The 12,370-nt window shown below is 52.1% G+C and overlaps 1 protein-coding gene across 1 annotated transcript in view; it reads right to left on the bottom strand.

Moving 5' to 3' along the window:
* TIAM1 (TIAM Rac1 associated GEF 1) overlaps positions 1-5,130 on the bottom strand; it is a 158,341-nt gene extending 153,211 nt beyond the window's left edge. Inside the window, exon 1 of the mRNA XM_032094421.1 lies at positions 5,076-5,130. The gene's annotated coding sequence lies outside the window, so the exon portion shown is untranslated. The remainder of the gene's footprint in view (positions 1-5,075) is intronic.
* Between the last annotated feature and the right edge of the window lie 7,240 nt (positions 5,131-12,370).

The following is a 12,370-nucleotide window of genomic DNA, read 5'->3' as shown; positions in this document are numbered from 1 at the left end:
CATGGCAAATACTGTGATGCAACACAGAATCCTCTCATGAACAAGGTAACTGGCCAGAGGTGTCCCAAGTGTTTGTTAGTGCAGCCTGGGCTGCAAAGCTCAAAACACAGAGATTTGCTTCTACCAGAAGAAAGGTTTCCAGACTGTGAGGTGAAATGATTGTTTTCAGGAAGCACAAAGCCCTAGTCCAAAGTTGGTACTTTCCCTAGTTGGAAAGGCCAGAACTTTATTTAAAACTGGTTTTTTCCAAACCCAAATCCAGTGTCTGGGGTAAAACACAGCACTTCAGGAACTGTTCTGCCCCAAGGGAGTGCCACATCCAGTGCTCTGGACCAGCCCAGCCCTCCTCATCACTGACACACAGAAAACAGCCTCTCCTTTCCTCTCTGATCTGAGCCTTCACCTCCTCTCTCTCACCTGCCAAACCCAAGGGTCTGCCCAAGCTGCAGCAAGACTTTCCAGTTGGAAGGTACACAGCATATCCTGCTCCAGCCCACTGCAGCCTGGCTCTCATGGGAACAAGCTCCAAACTAAAATCCCTTCCCAGTCCATGCCGTATCACAAAGCTCAGGCTGAGCATAGAGAAATAAAAATCTCCACCTTTCCTTAAAGCAACTCCAGGAGAAGTTCAAGGTACTTCAGCTCACTTCCAGCCACTGCCAGCTGCTGTTTCAATCATTTTGTTTCCCTAATCTGGGCAGCACACCAAAGATCACAAGGCTTGAGTTTAAATTTCATTTCAAAAACATCTCGTAGGAGAAGAATCATTCCTCCATTTTATTAAGCAAAGCCCATAGGCTGCTGACAGGGCTGCTGCAGGTGGCAGCATCAATGGGACACTATATATATGGTAAATATGTAAAGAGGAAAACACTGAGCTACTAATAAAAATAGAGAGGAAGACCCCTGAGACACTCTCTGTAATTTCTTTTTACACAAGCCAACACTTAAAAAGTCTCCTGGCTGAGTTTCCCCAAGAAACCTACAAAGCACTCTACAGCATCATTGCTCAAACCAATACAAGCACCCAGCAGGTCCATTTCTAGGGGAATGTTATGTTTGTTACCGACAAAACACCTCACTGAACAAGGAGACACCGACTAGGAAGCGACACCCACTGCTTTGAAAGTAACACGGGCTCTAATTGAGTTACAGTGGGAAAGTGACTTCTTGCTATGCCCAAGGTCCTTGAAATTACTGCTCAGATAAGTGTCCGTGAGACACTGCAAGAGGAACACGGTTTCACAAGGAGCAGCAGCCAAAGGGGAGGGGAAAGAGAAGGAAAGGAAAAAAATAATAACAGATCTGCCTTCGGCACCATGGTCTGCCCAACTGCCCCCAGGTCCAGGGGGTCCTGAGCCCCACTGCTTCTTATTTCCAGTCTTCATTTGATGTTTTCAGCTGACACCAGCCTTTTTACACTGCTTTCCCAGACTATACTTTTGTCATTAGTTCTGGTCAGAGACAAGATCACAGAGCCACAGAATATGGTGGGCTGGAAGGGCCCCACAGGGATCATCCAGTCCCACCCCTGGCCCTGCACAGACACCCCAACAATCCCACCCTGGGCAGCCCTGGCAGCGCTGTCCAAACGCTCCTGGAGCTCTGGCAGCCTCGGGGCCGTGCCCATTCCCTGGGGGAGCCTGGGCAGTGCCCAGCAGCCTCTGGGACAGAACCTTTCCCTGATCTCCAGCCGGAGCCTGCCCTGGCCCAGCTCCAGCCATTCCCTGGGTCCTGCCACTGTCACAGAGAGCAGAGATCGGAGCTGTCCGTCCGGAGGAAATTGCAGACCCCAACGAGACTCCCCTCAGTCTCTTCTGCTCCAGCTGAACATTCCAAGTGCCCTCAGCCACTCCTCGTGTGGCCCCTCCAGACCCTTCACCATCCTCATGTCCCTCCTTTGGACACTCTCCAACAGCTTGAGACCTTTCTTATGTTGTGGTGTCCAAAACTACCCCCACTCAGCAGGGCACGTGTCATTCTTTTGTATCTTCTTTGCTTGGGGTTTCTTCTGCGGATTGTTTGGGGTTTTTTAATTAAAGTGCTTTTTGCGGTAACTCCAAGCATAATTTCTTTGGGCTGACATTTCCCATTCCTGTTCTCGTGGCAGAGGTACACATCTGAAGAAGATCTGCTTGGTCATTCAAGGCTTTTAAACACGTTCCCAGATAAGCACAGCTGCATTTGCAACAGTAGCTGAAATTACAGAATTTAAGAAAGGAAAATTTGATGTAACGTTTCATGCTTTAGTTAACAGTCTTCCAAGACACAAAGCTGCTCCAGTTGCTCTGGAAACTGTAACTTGGACACAACCATGCAGATACATCAGCCCCCTGGCTATAAATGAAACCACTTTAGCAACACTGCACATTTGTATGACAAACATTTATTAAAGCAAGCATTGCATCCTGATCCTCCTATAGGAAGGGCACATCCCATGGTCCTCCACAACAGTGCACAGCTCTGTTTTCCTTTGAGCTGTAAGAGACACGGCTGGAGAGCCAGGGGGGCCGTGGATCTACCACTGAAATAAGAACCCCCCAGATAAGGGAGAGAGGGGGAACATGGGTGGGTGTTTGAGCGACACATCATGGATCCAAAGCAGGGCTGTGCCTATCACACCCCAGCACAGCTGGGAGCAAACACCAGTACCAAAAGGAGGGCTTGGAAGACAAAGGGACACGGTGGCCTGGCTGGGATTTGGTGCACGCACTCCTGGCCCAGGAGAAGGCAGTGGGAAGCTGGGAAGAGAGCAAGAACAGCCACTGGGAGAAGGAAAGCGGGAGTGGGGGAACACTCAAACACAGAGCCGGAGGAACAAGTGAGGGGTGTTCGCGGAGGAGGAGTGGACACAGCACCACAGCAGATGCCAGACACATGGGCCTTTTAAAAACAGGGGGAAATATTCCATACACAAACGACGGCCTGAGTGCTGGTTGCTGTGGAAACCATAACTTTGAATTCAGTGGCTAAAACCCAGCACTGCTATTTATACCATGCTCCTCACTACAGCACGAGAACTTCGCCTCGAAAGCAGAGCTCTGGTACTCACAAACATGGTTTCCCCCCCATTACACACACTGATCCCCTCAAACCAGGCAGCACAAGGTTTTTCCACTGCTCCTGGCCACTGAAGGGCTACACAGCACAATCACCTCTGACGGGCAAAAAAACGCCCACCACTGCCTTTCCTCTTCCAAGCAAGACCAGGTGAATCCCTGGACGGACATCGGGCAGGAGTCATTGGATTCTGCTTCAGTAAAGAGCAACCAGAGACACCAAAAAGGCCATTTCAAACACCAGTTTATCTTGTCTTCCTCAAGGCAAATTCCAGGCAGCATCACCTGAGATTACGCAGGGCCAGAGCCCAAAGTCAGTTATCATTAGAGACGATGAGCATTTGTGCAAGGACTCCGGAAGATTGCCTTTAATATCCCGGAAAGCATAACTGGGTCATTAATGCGAGAACAACAACAACAACAACAGAAAGACTGCAGAATAAACCATTTCGGGGAGAATCCCTGTAACAACACACATTTTCAAGCTGCTCTGCTGTTGGAGAAGGAAATGGCTTTTTCCGCCATGGGAATCATGATTCTGGGGCAGCAAGTGCTCCCTCCTGCAGCCCAAGTGGGAACAGGAGTCATCTGCCTGCAACCAAAGCTGAGGTGAGCCAAGTATGTCACATTCCTTTTCCACCTCCACCATTCCAGGGCCTGGAAGGGAAGAAACACCCCCATTCATTCCCCACCCACTCCTCAATCCTGTTTTCCCCCAAGCAGGATGAAGGTGCAAGTGTAGCACAGCCAGTAACTATCCCAGGGTGATTATCCCATTCCAAGACACTTCCCAGCACCTGGGCACTTATCAGTCCCCAAATCAGCGTAGAAGAGCAAAGAAGGCAAAAGCTGAGAGAGAACCACACTTGCCAAGGTCACTCACACCTTCAGAATCCCGCGGGACTGTCCCATCCATGGGGCTCCCCGGGAAGCAGCAAGGACAGCAGTTCCATGCAGTCCAACAAGAAGACTCTGACCGCCCAAGGCAGGGTTTACCAGGGGAAGGGCAGCCAAGGATTGTGCAGGGACAGGAGCAGAGACGCAGCAGACAATCTCCAGGAGCTGCCGAGCAAGGAAGGGTGGCAGGAAGTTGCTCTCTGCGGGATTGGGCCCTTACAGCACAGGTGAAGGAGGTCTCGTCTGCCCTTGCTCAATAATTTACATCACAGCACTGAAGCGTCATTGAAAACGACAGAAGCATTTTAATAATACAGGAAGGGGGAAGATGCTCTCATCACAGACACCCGACTAATCACTCCATAGATCTCAGCTTCCCCTAATTTAGCCCAATACATTTTTTAATCAGAATTTCAAAATTATTAGCAAGTCCCGAGTGCTACCTACTCCCTAGCCCCGGTCGCTTTCCACTAGCCCAGTCCTCCGGATGCCCCGAAGAAGTGGGAATGAAGGACCATTCAAGAGGAACAACACGTCAGTTTCTCCCAGCGCTTCCCAATCCAACGTGATAGCGCTAGAAATACGCACTCGTTCCTGCAATTCCATTAGGACCGCGTTTGTGCCAGCGCTTCCCGCGGATCCCCGGCCCGCGAGCATCCTTCGGGAGCCCGCAACTCCTGCCAGGGCAGCGCTTCCCGTGCATCTCCCGCCCGCGAGCATCCCACGGGAGCCGTAACTCCGGGCTGCGCCTGCCTCCAGTGACCCTGCGGCCAGGGCGGACACCTCACCTGCCCCGCACCGCTCACCTGTGCGCGCCCCCAGTGCCCCGCGCCGCTCGCCCGCGGCATCCCCCGGCGGGGCAGCCACCGGCCGGCGCCGGCCGCGGGGGTCCCTGCGGGTCCCGCAGCCCCAGCGGCGGCCGACGGTGCCATTTCCAGCGCAGCCCCGGAGGCTGCGGCAGGGCCGGCTCGGGACGCGCCGCACGCCCCCCACGCCCTGCCCGCGCCCGCCGTGCGGAGCGGGCGGCGACGGAGCGGAGACGGGGGTGCCCGCGATGCCCCGGCGCGGGGCGCTCCGGCGTGCGCGGGGATGCGGAGACGCGACCGGACGCGCACTCACCTGCACGGCGCCGGGGTCGCCGCCACCGCGGCTGGGGGGCGGTGGAGGGCGGTCGGTGAGGGGTGGCGGGCAGGCGGGCGGGCGGGCGGGCGGTGCTGGGTGGTGGCCGGTGGCCGCGGGCCGGTCGCTGGCCGGGGGTCGCCGCCCGCCCCGGGAACCTCTCCCGGTGCCCGCCGGGCGCCCGCGGCTCAGCGCGCGCCGCCTCCGATAGGCGCCGCTGCCATACTGATCCCTCCGCCTGCCGCGGCGGGCGCCTCTTATTGGCTGCGGCGCGCGTCAATCCGGGCCGGGCCAGCCAATGGGCGGCGGCGGCGGCGGCGGCGGGGCCTTTGGAGTCGGGGAGCCCCGTGCGTGACAATGGGCGCGCGCGGCCGCGCGCGGGAGGGGCGGGGCCGCCGCGCCGGCCAACGCGGGGAGCGCGGGAGCAGGGCGCGCGCCGGGGCTCGGCCAATCGCGGCGCGGTGCGCGCGGCGGGCGCGTGGGGCTGCGAAGCCTCTGCCGCCCCTCACGGACCCTCAGGGCTCCTCACGGCTCCAGACCCTCGACACCGCCGGCCCCGCATGGCTCTCCGCTGCCCCCGCAATGTCCCACGCTGTTACCAAAACCTCCGAAATCGTCGGGATGAATAAAACCCTCTAACACCGTTTTTTTAGCGCCAGCGAGTCAGGCGTTGCTTTATTGTTGGCCAGGGAGTGAGTGTGTGGCTGGCAAAACTCCAGCCTCCACGCCGACACGGATACAGAACTTTTTCACCTATTCATACACGTTTCATCAAATAATGGCATTTCTAAATTACATAGCTCTCTTTCATTAATTAGTATTCTATCCTACTGGTTATTGATTTCTCACTTCATGCTAATTAGTCCATATTTTTAGTCTTTTTTAGTATCTATTTCCTCCAGCAGGGCCTTTCCAACACATCTACTGAGTCTTTTTTAGTCTCTTCTTTATCTTCTGCTTTCTGCAAAATGTCCTTGTGGTCCATAAATTCTGCGTTCCAGATGTCCAACCTCACCAATCCATCTTCCTCTCCCAGGCTTTGTTCATCGGAGCACATCACAGTTAGTTTATCAAAAATCAAAGTTTCAGTCATTTTTCCCAGCCGTGTTCCCACAAAAGTAGCTTATGACAACTTTGCTGAGATTAATCTAAGAATAACACACGATAATTAATGTACATATTGGTTATGATAAATTAAAACAATTAATTTAAAAGTTAATTAAAGCCAGTAACTAAAATTATAAAGCTCTATCGTTTCTGACAATGCAGTGGGGAACTGCTTGAGGCACCCTCTCCTGCCTGGCTCCCAACCCCTCCAAAGCCCCTAGGACTTGTGCTGAGCTTTCCCTGTCTCTGCCTCTGTCCCAAAATGTGGAATATGCAAAAGTTCCCTTAAACAGGATGTTCTGTGATGTTTGATCGTTCAACACTTTCAAGCCTAATCAGCAAAAAAGGAGATTTAATCCCAGAAACAGAGAGCAGCCAACAAGCTCTAGGTGATATCCAGGTGTTAGAAAAACAAATTACTTGCTAAGATTTAGGACGGGACATGTTTCCATGATGTCAGAACTAAGGGAGGTGAACAAAGCTTGGGAAGAAGGATGTGCCTCTGATAGCGGACACAAGGAATGCAGGATTTACGGGCCACAAGGACATTTGGCAGAACCCCCAAGATAAGGAAGAAACTAATAAAAGTAACTGTGCTGAGTGAGCTCCCACTGGGGTAAAGGGAATTTGGGGAGGGCAGACCATGACCACCAGCTCCAAAACCCCACCGACCCAAAAGAAGAGGAACACCGAGCATGGGAAGGAGCAGAAGCAAGAGAATCATTAACCAAGAGATGATAGAACACTAATTAATGAGAGAACTGTGTAACTCGTAGCCAGTGAACATGAGTGCCTTTGTTTGCATCATGCACAGCCCTCCCTCAGCAGGACATGGGTCAGCCCGCAGAGAGCACCCGGGCACTGCAAGCACTTGGATCTTGTTAAGCCATGACTCAACTCCAGCCTGGAGAAGCACATTTTATAATGCACCAATAAATAAACAGGAGCTGTGTCTGAACTGACAATGTTTTTCAGCACAAAAAACTGGGATCACCTCCCCAACACCTTTCAAAGTCAGAGTGGGGAAATTCAAACCAACCCAATGTGTATCTAATAAAGAATATTTTTTTTTCTGGTACTGTGTATTTGTTCTGCCTTTAAAAATCAAATACAAAATCGCAGCTATCATTAATCACATGTCGCTTGCAAATCAAGTCCAAATATTAAATTTAGTTAGTTGTCTTCATCAAGCCATTGACTAATTAATGGCAAGTTTAAAATGGCATTACCACACCAAGCACTTCAGGCAGAGCATTTAATCAGCAAGATTAAACACAGGTCCTTTCCTGACTTTGATTTCAGGTGTGCCAGGGCCTCACCACCCTCACAGCCAGGAATTCCCTCCCAATAGCCCATCTAACACTGCCCTCTGGCACTGGGAAGCCATTCCCTGTGTCCTGTCCCTCCAGCCCTTGTCCCCAGTCCCTCTCCCTCTCCAGCTCTCCTGGAGCCCCCTTAGACCCTGGAAGGGGCTGTAAGCGCTCCCCAGAGCCTTCTCTTCTCCAGGCTGAGCAATCCCAGCTCTCCCAGCCTGGCTCCAGAGCAGAGGGGCTCCAGCCCTGGGAGGGTGTCACACCAGCAGTGGGAAGAGGGGCCAAAGGCTGAAACCCCTGCAGGCACTCACTGCTCTTCTGTGCCCTGGTGCCCACCAGACGAGTGCAGGAGAGCCGTGTGTCCCCCAGTGCTGCCCCCCTGCCCCGCTCCAGCCCCGCACGTGCCGGACACGGCTCCCACGATCCAGCACATGTGGGCAGGCATCCGCAACCCAGCAGACCTGCAGCTTATGCCAGCTAATATGGGCATATTTTTAACTAATCCCACCTAGTTTGCTACTTTTCCAGAGCCTCAGCAGATAATGGGTGAGACTCATTAGTCATCTGACAGTTCCAGTTACTCTGCATGTCAAGTCCCATCTCTTCATTTGCATACCCAGACTGTTGTGCCAAGCCCGTGTGCTGGCTGTCCCCCTCCACCTACTCACTGCTAATTTCGGAACTGCTATTTTTGTCTCACCGTGATTGTGCACATAGAAAGTTCCGTTTTCTTCGAAATGTTTTCAAAGGAAGCAGAAGACAGGCCTGAGCTGAAAATTCCTCTTGCTACACGTCAATTGCCCAACATCAGCCCAGCCTTGTTTTCAGGGAATGTAGCAGGAGTAAATCACCTTCCAGGAAGATCCTGAGTTTATGAATGATTGAGCTGCACAAAAGAGAGTTGTTTCTGATGGGGGCATGCGGGAGTAGCTCAGTCAGAAAGAAACAATTTGGCAATTCTCCGTGAACAGAGAAAAACTTAACTGCAAGGGCGGCAACTCCATGACTGGAAACACGGCACAGCATTCCTCATGGAAGAATCTGTATGGAGGAGGAAAGCTCAAAAGAAAAGTTCTGTCTCTACTGCCGACATTCTGCTTGTTAAATTTTGTAAATACAGCTTTCTTCTCTTTGCAATGCATGTTGTGATATTTCTCCTCCACACAAAAGAATGCTCTTGCTCTCAGTACCTGAGAGACAGGAACCACAGGGGACATTTCAAGTGGGAAGGTGGAAAAAGGGTTTAAAAAAAAAAAAAATTGAGGAAACTGTTCTTTGAAAAATAGTGGTAGACTGTGACCAGTTCAAACCAGGCCATCCAAACTGGTCTTAATCGGGACTTGTTCTGTACTGTTGAAACACTTATTTTCCTGTCAGGTTTCCCTGTAGCTTACAGAAGATGTTCACTGCATCCCAGAAGTTGCTACCTTCTTTTTGTCTTTGAAAACAGGAATAACCATGTAATAATGAAGGTTTCTGGATTTTATGTAAGTGACTCAGGTTGGCTGCCAACTCCATACACAGAAAATAAGTATTCCTGCGTAGTAGGAATTTTAGTGAGGACAGTCCACTCCCCTAAGTGCAAAATATCCATTAGCCCTTACAGTCCCTTGGAGAAGCTCTCCCAGGCCTCTGTATGCTTCAAAAATCATAATACTGCCTTCCCAGGTGTTTTTCAGCTGGTATTTCTGTCAGGCTGCAGCAAGGCTAATAGTGGGATCACATCCTGGTGCCTCTAGGATTATGCGAAAGAGGGAAATCCATTTGATGAATTATTGCCCACCTCAGCCTCTCTTTTGAGCAACGCTGTTATCTGTGTTCACTGCTGCTGCAGGTGAAGTGGTCTGTGAAATCAGAGTTCTCTGGATAATGGCAGAGCCGGAGCTTTCCCAGGGGTATTGCTGCTCATCCCATAGGACACACATGAGGCAGGCAAGAGCCTTGGCTTCCAATCCTGTTTGTTGTCAGCCCATTCTATGAAAATCTTGCTTTCAATGTCAGTGCTAATTTCAAAGAATCCCAGAGTGGTTTGGGTTGGGAAGAGCCTTAAAGCTCATCCAGTCCCACCCCCTGCCATGGGCAGGGACACCTTCCACTAGCCCAGGCTGCTACAAGCCCCGTCCAGCCTGGCCTTGGGCACTGCCAGGGATCCAGGGGCAGCCACAGCTGCTCTGGGCACCCTGTGCCAGGGCCTCACCACCCTCACAGGGAAGAATCCCTTCCCAATATCCCATCCAGCCCTGCCCTCTGGCAGTGGGAAGTTCATCTCTCCCAGCCCGTGATTGACCTTGGCATTGCCCTGACCCAGGTGCAGGACCTGCACCTGGCTTTATTGAACATCTTGAGGTTCTCACAGTGCCACCTTTCCAGCCCATCCAGGTCCCTCTGGATGCCCCATCCCTTCCCTCCGGTGTGTGACTCCACCAGAGCTCAGAGTCATCAGCAAACGTGCTGAGGGTGCACCAGTCCCACTGTCCTTGTCGCCAGCAAAGACATTAAATAGTTCTCCCATGGGAAAACAGTTGGGCTTAATGATCTCAAGGGACTTTTCCAACCTAAACAATTCCATGAGTCTATGCCCATGAGACACACGGAGGCACACAGCTGCTTGTGAAAGGCACAGGAGAGAGTACTCCCACCCGTCCTGGCTAAATCATTAGCCCAGAGCTTTTCTTCCTCAAATATTAATTACTGCTCCTTATGGGAAGGTGACTGTGCCTGTGTACTTCTCTGAATAATTCATTTAAAGTATTAAAGCCATACAGAAGTGACCTTTTACTTAACAGTGGGTTGGAGAATGGTCTGTTCAATGCCATCCTTGCCCAGTGAGGGAAGCACTGGGAAGCATTCCCAGCATCCCAGTGCTTTGGAGATAGCAGTGTGGAGAGCAAAACCAGTGTCAGAGCTGTTAGAGAGCATCTTGTCCCTCGTGTGTGTTGGTGTGGAGTGGGGAAGGAAGGCAGGAATTGCAGCGGGGAGTGGGAGGCAGGGGTGGCAAGCAGGTTGATGAGCTGCCCTTTGATTTGTCTCTATTTCTGAGCCACACTCAGCAGCATTGCTTCTGCAGGGCCTGTGAGCAATGGGGTCACTGCCTTGCCTCCAAAGAAACAAATTAAACCAGCAGTGCAAACCTGGGCCATTTGTCCTCCTGCTACCTGTGGTGCCACAAGCACATGGAGCAGCTTTAAACAACTTTTGTGAATTCTGCCTTGAGTTGTCTGCTCAGATTCTACACCTCTGAGGTGCTCGATGCTGTATGATTGCAATATTTGAAAACTGCCTAAGTATTTCTGTGCCATTCACTTTAAAATCCTTCTTCCCTGGACAGACTGGTTTCATGTCCGTGGATGGGGTTTTTGTCCCCACAAGCCAGTCCTTATGCCCCTTGTTTTTATCACACTCTATGCAAGATGCTGTATAAACACCTGCTCCATGTCCCCAGAGGAATTAGAGCAATCATTTCTACCCATGTCAGAGCTTTTGGATCTTTTTCCAGACTAGTTGTTTTCAACCCTTGCGAGACAGATTCTCCCATAAAACTATGAGCTGTCCTCCACAATCCCTGTGTTCTTTCCACAGTTTATGCTGTCACACAGGCCAAGATTCATCAAGGTACCCAATCTACAAGCCTAGATGGAAAAGACATTTATTTTGGTGGAGCTGATCAGCCTACGTCATTTATTCCCTTTGCTTCCTCAGAACCCACACTCATAAAGGTATCTTACTTGTTGTTGTTGCTACGTCCAGTTTGACAGTATTTTGCCAAAGAAGGGAAGCACTGTGGGAGAGTCTGTCCACCAAACCTGGACTACTAACGCCACTCAGTGGCACTCACTGACACTTGCCAGCGCTAACAAACCCCGAGCTGCCTGCAACAACCATTAAACTCTTCCCCTCGAGCTGTTCGCAGTCATTCGCACTGCGGCTTTTTGTCCCCATCAGAGCCCCAACTTATCCTGAAAAAATGTAAGAAACAACACGTTGGTTCTACCTTGTGTTCAGCACATTTTCCTTTCGTACCTCTGTTTTCTGTAAACTGTCCTCTAGAGCTCAGTCTCTGAAGTGATACCCGAAAATGTACATGCTAAGGGGGGACCTTGTGGCTCTGCACAACTCCCTGCCAGGAGGGTGCAGCCAGGTGGGGGTCCGGCTCAGGGACAGCACAAGAGGAAAGGTGCCGTGAGGCTGCAGTGAGGAGGATTCGGCTCGGGAGGGTGTCTGGCACACCAGAGCAGGGCTGCACGCACCTGCCTGCACTGAGCAGCTCCTTCAGTCTCTCAGACCTCCCGGCATAACTGCACCTGGAGCTGCTCCTTAAGCACGGCACGGCAGAGTGATCCTGGCCACAAAATCCCTGCTCTTCAAAGCGTGGCTTAGCAGGGATCATAGCGACAGGCCGGGATTAGGGAATAAGCACACGTGCAGTCACTGCTGCTCTCCAGCAGCTGGGTGCCATAAGCTCCCCCTGCTCCAGCTGCGGACAGAGCGGCACTGCCAAGCGTTCCCAAGCTGTGACATGGTGGCTGCCAGCCAGGGACTGTCAGGAGGCTTAAACTGTCCCACCAGGCGCACGTGCCCACCCGGATTCCCCGGACTGCCAGGCCTGGACGTGGTTGAGCACAGACACAGGCTCTGGAGAGTGCCACAGCCTGTTCCGCAGCAGCAGCAGCAGCACAGCCTGGCCCCGGCAGAGCTCACAGGCAGGGTTTGACGTCTCTCGGCACGACTCAGTGTGGATGAACTTCTGCTCCTGCCTCCAACTCCAGCAGTCACAGCCCAGCCCCGGCCTTGCAGGCACACAGAGGTGCTTTGAGCGCGTTTCAGGAAGGCGTTCCAGCCACACGAACCCGCAGGGACGGTGGCTCCCGGCGGGCA

Source organism: Corvus moneduloides, chromosome 2 (assembly GCF_009650955.1).
Source record: "Corvus moneduloides isolate bCorMon1 chromosome 2, bCorMon1.pri, whole genome shotgun sequence".
Classification (NCBI taxonomy): Eukaryota; Metazoa; Chordata; class Aves; order Passeriformes; family Corvidae; genus Corvus; species Corvus moneduloides.
This window is presented reverse-complemented; position numbering and strand designations above follow the sequence as displayed.